This window comes from Oryza glaberrima, chromosome 5 (assembly GCF_000147395.1).
Source record: "Oryza glaberrima chromosome 5, OglaRS2, whole genome shotgun sequence".
Lineage (NCBI taxonomy): Eukaryota > Viridiplantae > Streptophyta > Magnoliopsida > Poales > Poaceae > Oryza > Oryza glaberrima.
Window position 1 is genome coordinate 8,459,388 of NC_068330.1, and position 8,687 is coordinate 8,468,074.

At 47.8% G+C, this 8,687-nt stretch overlaps 1 pseudogene; it reads right to left on the bottom strand.

Moving 5' to 3' along the window:
* Positions 1-5,663: 5,663 nt before the first annotated feature.
* On the bottom strand, positions 5,664-6,323 carry LOC127775159 (gibberellin 3-beta-dioxygenase 2-like; annotated as a pseudogene).
* Between the last annotated feature and the right edge of the window lie 2,364 nt (positions 6,324-8,687).

The window sequence follows — 8,687 nt, forward strand, 5'->3', positions numbered from 1 at the left end:
AAAATAAATCAAATAATACTTGGAAGGAAAAGTTAAAATAACTTCCAATATGATAAATATTATTGACATACAAGTGCCAAATTTATTAATTTCTCAACAGTATAGGTTAAGTGGTAAATTGATAGATCAAATTACAAACTATAAAATAAATATTACTCCCTCCATCCCATAATATAATGGATTTCGGAGGGATGTAACATATATTCTAGTAGGATGTGTCATATCCCTTTAAAATTCCTAATATTTTTGGATGGAGGGTGTATCCTTTAAAGAATGAACAGATATATTTTCAATGAGATGTAGTTTTGAGGGAGATTTGAATTCAATAATTCACATGGTCAAATTGCCCAAATGCCCTTGGCCTTCCCCTTTTCTTTCTTTGGGACCTGAAATGAAATTACAACCGGACACTGTTGATCAAATGAGAGCCGCTTGACCGATAATACTGTTGGGGAATACGTTCATTTATAGTCCATGTATAGTCTGTTTCTGAACTCATAAAACAGTGTCAACCTTTATCCCAAGGTAGTACGGCTCCCGGTTTCGTCCGACGTGGCGCTTTGGCTCTGGTCACCTGTGCCGAGTCAACGCTGGACCTACATGGGACCCACGTATCAACAACCAAGTCTCCTCGCCCACTCCCTTCTCAGCAGCGGTGCTGGCAGCGTGCCCACGAGCCGCGCGTGCCCCAAGGCATATGGCGAGCGGCGGCGACATGGTGGTGGCTACCGGCATCCGATGGATGGTGGGAAGAGAGGGTCGCGGCGGTCCGCCACCAGAGGCGGCTTGCGCAGGATGATGACGGAGTTGATGATTGATCACCTCGCCCTCCGGGTGGTGCACGCCAAAGCCATCGTGCCAGATCTCCACCGGGTAGAGGAAGATGCGGGCACCCTACGTGCTCCGCACCAATATGGTGACACCTGGCGCCATGTGCCTCCTAAGGTGCTCCACCATGTGTGCCTTCTCTTCAGTAGCAACACCGACAGGGAGCCCATGTTACGCCCAGAAATTCACGAACCAGAATTTCTAAGCTGAATGTGCATTAAATCCCTGTCCAGGACTAGCCAGGGTACACAAACGACAATTGTTGACATACAGATCCACATCTTACAAAAATATAAAAGATTACAAATGCAGCGGAAAAGATAAAACAAACTAAACTTGGACTCTTGACTTCTGCAGCGGGCGACTCCACTCCACAGGCAATCCTTAACGGCATCGACGAAACCAACTTCAACAGAACAGCTCCCACTAGGAAGATCTTCAGCTCTGGTGTGGGGGAAAAGAAAGCAAGACTGAGTACTACCCACTGTACTCAGCAAGTCATACAGGATGAGAAGGTATGATGCAGGATATAACCAAAGGAGGCTATGGGTTCATTTGCACAAAGCTAGCATTTAAAAGCAGCAGTTGAAAGCAGTAAAACAATTGTAGTAGTTAAGCAATATTAACCAATCACTGTCCAACGCTACACCACGTTGCAACAGGCCCAACCAACCACCTGAACTACACCAGTTCATTAAGCTAAACTAGGGGTGAGACTAATCACGGTGAATCTGGTTGATCGCCCATAACCGCGGGCACGGCTATTCGAATAGTTTTACTCTAGCCAGAGGTGTACAATTGTACCCACAAGACACTATTCCACACATGTCACCATGCCCCAAAGTATCACCATGATACTGCAAAGGGGGAAATCGTGACAAGACCCTCCGCATAACCCTCTCCTAACCATCCACACCACGCAAAGGTTTCACCCCCACCCCCAACGGGCAATGGGCGGTCCCTCTTGCACCGCGGTGAATCCGGCAGCTGGACAACCAGACACCCCGGCCGACCCAACTCCATCGCGCCCACCCTCGCCACCGGTGCCTAGGAAAGGGTCGAGCTATACTTCAGATCAAGCAGTTACCCACTCCCGCTTGTGGTAAGCACGGTAAGTCTCCCAGGGTTTCCTGTGAACCAGTCCTTAACTGCCATGGATGCGACCAGCTAAACCATGCACCCACAGCCCACCATTCAGTGTATTTTAATTAACTAACACCATTGCGGTGGCACCAATCCAAAGCTATGCTAATAGTCAAAGTCTATGTAATAATGTGATCCCCATTTGTGTACTAGTTGAACTAGGCATGGCTAAGCATTTCCTAAACCAACATCTAATCATTTTGATACCCAAGTTATCAATGGCATAGGGTAAACAATAAATGGCTGAGTGGTAGGACCCATCCCACATGACATTGTAAAAGAATGCAACATTTGATAGAAATGCGGGATATTTGTAAATTGGGTACAATATGATCAATTATAATGCATGACTTGCCTTGCTCTCGCACTGATGAGACCTCAGCAAGGTCTTCGAGAAACCGCGGGTTGACGAAACGGCCGAAATCTACGCGACAAACAAAGCACACAAGCAAAACATGCTATAAGACTACTGAAACATGAAACAAAACCATTTTTAATGGATTCTAGGGATTTTTATGAATTTACTGAGACTTGAATGGACTTAAATACAGCTCGGATGAATTACTTATGAATTTTAGAAGATAAACTATGTTTTTACTAATAAAGAAAAGTCCTTATTCGATTTATTGCGCAATAAATCCCCAGGACGGACATCACCCAAAGGGTGGGGTGCAGCGCCGACATGTGGGACCCACGGGCAGTGGCTCAAGGGGAGGGGAGAGGCACCGGTCCACCGTGGACCGGGACCACGCGGGTGGTCCACCGCCGGTCCACGGGACCAACTGTCCGGATCGGCCGGGAGGCCGATCGGACGGCGGGGGCGGCGGCGCGCGCATGCGCAGTCACCGGCGGTGACCGGCGGCGCGAGGAGACAGCGGCGACCGGCGCGAAGGCGGCGGCGGTGGCCGAAGACGACAGCGCACGCGCGGAGGGCGGCGGCGCTCGCGGGAGAGAGGAAAGGAAGGAGGAGAGGGGTTTCCTCACCGAGGCGATGACGACGACCGGCGCGGGAAGAGACGAGCGGCGGCGGCGCTTCCAACAACGGCGGATGGGGTCGGGCACAACCTGGGAAAGGCGATGACCAGGTTAGGAGGAGGGGAGGATGACCACAGCGACTAGAGCGGCCGGCCGGAGTTGGGCGGAAATGGAGAGCTCACCGGCGTGCGAGGGAAACGGCGCTTCGGCGACGTTTGGCGGCAAGCGAGCGGCGGCCGAGGTAGCTCTCGCGGCGGCGGAGGTAGCGGCGGTGGTTGCGCGGCGCGGCGGCGAGCCTAGCAGCGACGGCGTGCGGCCGAAGGTCGGCAGCGGGCGGCGGAGGTCGGTGTGACGGCGCGGGCGCGGTAGGGGGCGCGGGAGAGGACGGCGAATGGGGGAAACGAGAGAGAGAGCTCGGGGAAGTGATTTTATGGGCTCGGGAGGGGCGGAAACGGCTGGGGTGGCCCCCTATTTGGCCGGCGACGTGGGGTGGAGAGAGAGAGAGGAGGGGGATTCAAATTCGAATCCCGGCCTCTAAACGGGCGCGCACGAGAGCGGGAGAGGTGGAGGAGGTGGGCGGCGACGTGGGCTCAGGGCACGGGAGAGGCGCGGGAGGCGGGGAAGGTGGGCGGCGTGGGGAGCGGCGGTTGGCGCCGGGGCGTGGGCGGCTGGAGGTAGGGGACGACCTGATAGGTGGGCCCCACCTGTCAGCATCCCAGAGAGGAGAGAAGGCGGCTTGGGCTGGCCCAGCAAGAGGGAGGGCGCGGGAGAGAGATGGGCCGACGGCCCATCAAGAGAAAAAGGAAGGGAAAGAAAGAAGTAAAAGGAAAAGGATTTCCTGGGATTAAATATTGCGGTTAATGAATTTTAATTGGTTAAAATTATTTATAGGGCTCTGAAAATTCCACTAAAAATCCTGTTAATGCATTAGGGCATGGGGAACTCAAGAAAAATTCCACCACACTATTTCCGATTATTAATTGCATTTATTAATTAGGGATTCAACTCTAGGTTAATTAAACTATTTCTTCGGGCAATTTATTTAACCATTTTTTTTGAAAGCAAGAAAAAGGGGAAACTTCAGGGCGTGATAAGAAGCCTTCCATGAGGTGAGCTTGAGCGCTTGAGGCATCCGGCTGGCGACGGGGACAAAAGCGGCAAGTCGCCGGCATTCGGTGGGCGGTGGCCAATGCTGAGGGTAACTCAAGGTTTCCGTAGCCCGCCACCCTCCTGCCTCACCTTCCTCGGCTCCGGCCTGCTCCGACTCAGCTCCCTCTTCCTCACCGCGCGCCATCTCCTTGCCGCCAACAGCTACGCCAGTCACCTCGTCTGCGTCGATGATCCTGTCCTCGTTGCCCACCGAATGAGGATGGCTTGGCACACGTGGCTCGTGGGCTAGCTGCTAGCGCCACTGTTGAGAGGGCAGATGGAGAGAGAAAGGGAGAAGGAGAGGAGTTGGCTGCTAACATGTAGGGCCCCGTGTAGCTACCATACTGACTCAACATAGCTGACCGGAGTAAAAATGCCACGTTGGATGAAACTGGGAGCCATACTGCCTTAGGGCGAAAGTTGAAACGGTTTTGCGAGTTCGGGACAAGCTATACGTGGTATTGTAGTCAGGGAAGAATTTTAGACTCGGTAACAAATTGAGGCATCTAAAGTGAACTTATTCCTACCATTGGTAACATGCCAACAGTTCGGTGCAGGCTGAGCCCATCCAACTCTGTTCCCATCCTGGCCCCTGCCCTGCCAGACTGGCCTCTGGCCCTATGAGCCACGCCTAGCCACAAGCCCACAATGCACGATCGACAAAGAGCCGGGAGCCACGCCCATGATGGCGGCCAGCTCCGTAACAACTAACAAGGACATTGGCCAAGCAATAAGGACAGAATCGTTTGTGATAGCTCGAATAACGACGATGGTGATAAATTACCACCACAAGCTGTAGTTTAATTACATTTCAAAACTAATTTGAGCTGTGTAACTTGTATTTGAAATTGTAACACATGGCCCATGAAAATTTGAACACCAATCATCAGATATAGTACTGTATTTTAGTGTGACGTCGTCCCACTGTATTTTTAGGTTTACTTTTCCAAATTGTTTACCAAATCGTTCAAACAGGATACTTGCCTGAAGAATAAATTTTATGTAAAAATCCTCTACCCGTACTGCTTACCTACTTAAGATACATGTTAACTTTATTTCTCATAATATTTAATTTATCAATATAATAAAGTAGATAACCCGCATCAACAATCCGTTCAATGATGTTTTAAATCAAGCCTAAGTAGTATTATGAAGATTATGCAACACTTTTGATGACTTTTTGCTGATTAGTTTTTTCGTCAGCAGGGACCGGAATATCTTTGGAAGAGCATATGTGTGAGCAGGATTATCTCTAACCTATCTTGTTCACCTGAACAATAACAACATCTCTTTTCTATTTCTTTCTGCTTTGAGACGAGCTGTGATCAGAGCTGCTTTAATTTTATCCTAGTTTTGTCAGCACGTGAACTGTGAAGAGGTCAAAACGTCATGCGTTTATGAACAGCTGGAGGCCTCTGCCATAATCACCGTGCACGGAAGAAAAAACACAGAGCAAGAGGCAAGTATTGTGCTTTCTACCGAAAGTATTATACTACCAGTAGAACTAATCTGAACCGTTTATTCTTGAGGGTACAATAGTAAAGTAGTAAGACAGATTAGGGGTAAATATTATATGACATCCCGGACGATGTCGGTTACGTCGTTGTGTTCGTCAGTGGCGGTAGGGGTGGAGACCATCTCGAGGGTGGAGCCGCCTGTGGTGAAGGCCTTCTTGCGGACGGCCTTGTACTCCGGCCACGTGACGGCGCGGTAGGCGGCGCTCCGGCCGGGCGGCACGCGGCCTCCGGCAACCTTGACGTTCGGCGGGTGGGCCGAGGAAGTATCCGAGCGATATCCTATCGCGGTTGCGGTTGACAACGGCGCGGTGGTAGACGCTGTGGAAGCGGCCGTTGGTGAGCATGCATATGGATGAGGTCGCCGACGTTGAGGACGAAGGCGCCAGGAACGACCGCCGGCACTGCCACCCACCGGTCTGGTCCCCGCCGGAATAGCTGCAGCCCTGGCACGATGCTCTAGAGCAGAAGCCGGAGTCGCTGTGTGCACTGAGTCCCAGCGCTCGCCGCAGGTCCGGGCACCTCGGGTACCAGTGCATCGTCGCCGTCATCTTCTTCCACCTCGACTCCGGTGAGACCCAGTGCCCGCCCTGAGGAACAACTCCAGCAGCTTGTCGGCGCCGTCGGATCTCCTTGTGGAACTCCTCCATCACGTCACTGCGTATATTATACGTGTATCAGTACACTTATACGTACAACTATACATGTACACGCAGCTCGAGAGAGTGTGTGTGCATGGCGGCGACGGGTGTACGTGAGAATATCAGAAGAGGAGGTAGTCGTCGCCGGACTTGGGCTAGAGACAGCGGAGCTTTTGCTTATCCGATTGCAAATGCGTGTCGGATCAGAACGAGAGAAGAGTGAGTGCAGCTAGGTTTAGAAAGTGGGATTCGAGACTCTGTTGATGAAAACGGACTGTAGACGGACAAAACTATCTTTATCATATTTTATCTTAACTAATTAGAAAAGAAAAATCTGTAACCTTCCGTTCGTCACTTTTTTTTCTGTATTTTTGTCCGTCAACGTGCTAATTTGGTTGAATCAGACTTGACTTCGCCAGAGAGATAAAAACTAGGGTTCACTGGAGAGATAAACTCGAGTCTGAGCTCGATACGGAAGCAATTTTCATGGGATTGACTTCAATTTCCTGAGAGAAAAGATATATCAAAAGCCCTCGACTAATTTGAGATTAACTCCACAGGTTTGGTTGAATCGGACGCGGGATTAGGGTGGCGTCAGGTGTAGGCCGGCGAATTTCCTAATTAGCGCAGACGCGCTAACTAGCCATCTAGCGCGCGTTTTAGGCCCATGTCCTCGTACGTGATTTCTCTTCCGGCCCACTTTTGTTTCTGTTTTTTGCGCGAGGGATCGCTGGGAAGCGTGCGCAAGTGCGCCAGATTCCGATAATTATGTTTCTTTAATTAATCTTTCCTTTTTTTCATGAGGTCCTATTTTTTTAACTAAAGATTTAAAAATCTATACGTGAAATTTGAAACTTTCTATAGATGAAAAATTAAAAGTCACAACTCAAAATTTAAACTTTCAATTTAAAATTTAAAAACTTTCAACTCAAAATTTAAACTTTTAAATCAATTTTGAAAACTTTCATCTCAAGTTTTGAAAACTTTCGACCCGAATTTGAAGACTTTCGACTCAAAATTTGAAAAGTTTCAAGTCAAATTTAAAAACTTTCAACCCAAATTTGAAAACTTTCAATCTAAGTTTGAAAACTTCCAACTCGAGTTTGAAAGCTTCCAACTCAAATTTAAAAACTGTCAACTCGAAATTGAAACTCTCAAGATTTTTTTTTGAAACTTTCAACTCAGATTTTGAAATTTTTCATCATATTTTCGAAACTTTCAACTTAACTATTTATGTATTTTTTTGATAATAAAAACTATAACTAGATTAATCCATATGACTAGCGCTGTTATTAGCGCTAATGACGCGTGGCCGTAGTGGACCCACGCGCTTAACCTCCCCGGACGCGATGCGGAACAGAAAAATATACAAAACGATGAAACAGGAGGAAGTTATGGAAGTGCACGCTACAAAATTATCTAGCGCGTCTGTTCTAACCAGGAGTCCCCTGTAGGCCGGGCTCGACTGGAACTTGAAGAAACTACTGTAGCAATAGGGACATAAATTAGACTTCTGTTAGGACTTATTTTCCTAGACCCAATTGAGGAGGACGCAAGCAAGATTTACCGAAGAAAGGAAACATGCCAGAAACAGAGAAGAGACAAAACAAAAGGAGGGAATCAGGATTTTTCCATATTTGGCCCAAACCTGAAAGCGCGGATTTTGATTCATTTTTCTAATTAAATAATTGCTGAAATGATCTTTCATTTATTTTGTGTTCATGTTTCCGGGGCCCAGCTGTATGGCAGAAAGAAAATAGTTCGGTTTGCTGGCCGGTATAAGATCATGATTTGGATTAAATCTAATTATAAAAATATAACTTATATTTGATAAATCTACATCATTATATCTAAACATTCACCAAAATTTTTTTAGATCCACTATGATCAACGGTGTATATTTTTGTTTCAATTAATGTGTTGATTTCTAAGCCACAGATGTGAATAAATATTTCTTTATTTTTCGTTGCAACGCATGGCACTTTTTTTTTTCTATATCTAACTAAAAATTAAGTAAGACTTATTAAAGCATCGGTCCACTCGATATTATGCAGCTGATCCGCGAAGCGGAAGCGTGACCGCGATCTCTAATGCCCCGCAAATAAAAGAGAAGAAAACAAAAGAAAGCTAGCAAGCGGCCCAAACAAAGCAGCAGCAGGCTGGCCCAACAGCCAGCCCATAGAGTAGAGAAGCAACGGCCCAGCACAGTACCGCGTAACACTGTATCGGTACTCCCTCTATCAAAAAAACTCAACCTAATAAGGGATGGATGTGACCCTTCCTAGGACTATAAATCTGAACTACTCTTTTGTCCAGATTCGTTGTCGTAAGAGGAGTCACGTCTCCTCTTAGATTAAGTTAACCTAGTTTTTTTTGGACGGAGGAAGTAGGAATGCCTAAGACTGATAACACGAAATAAGGTTTGTGCTTACACGAA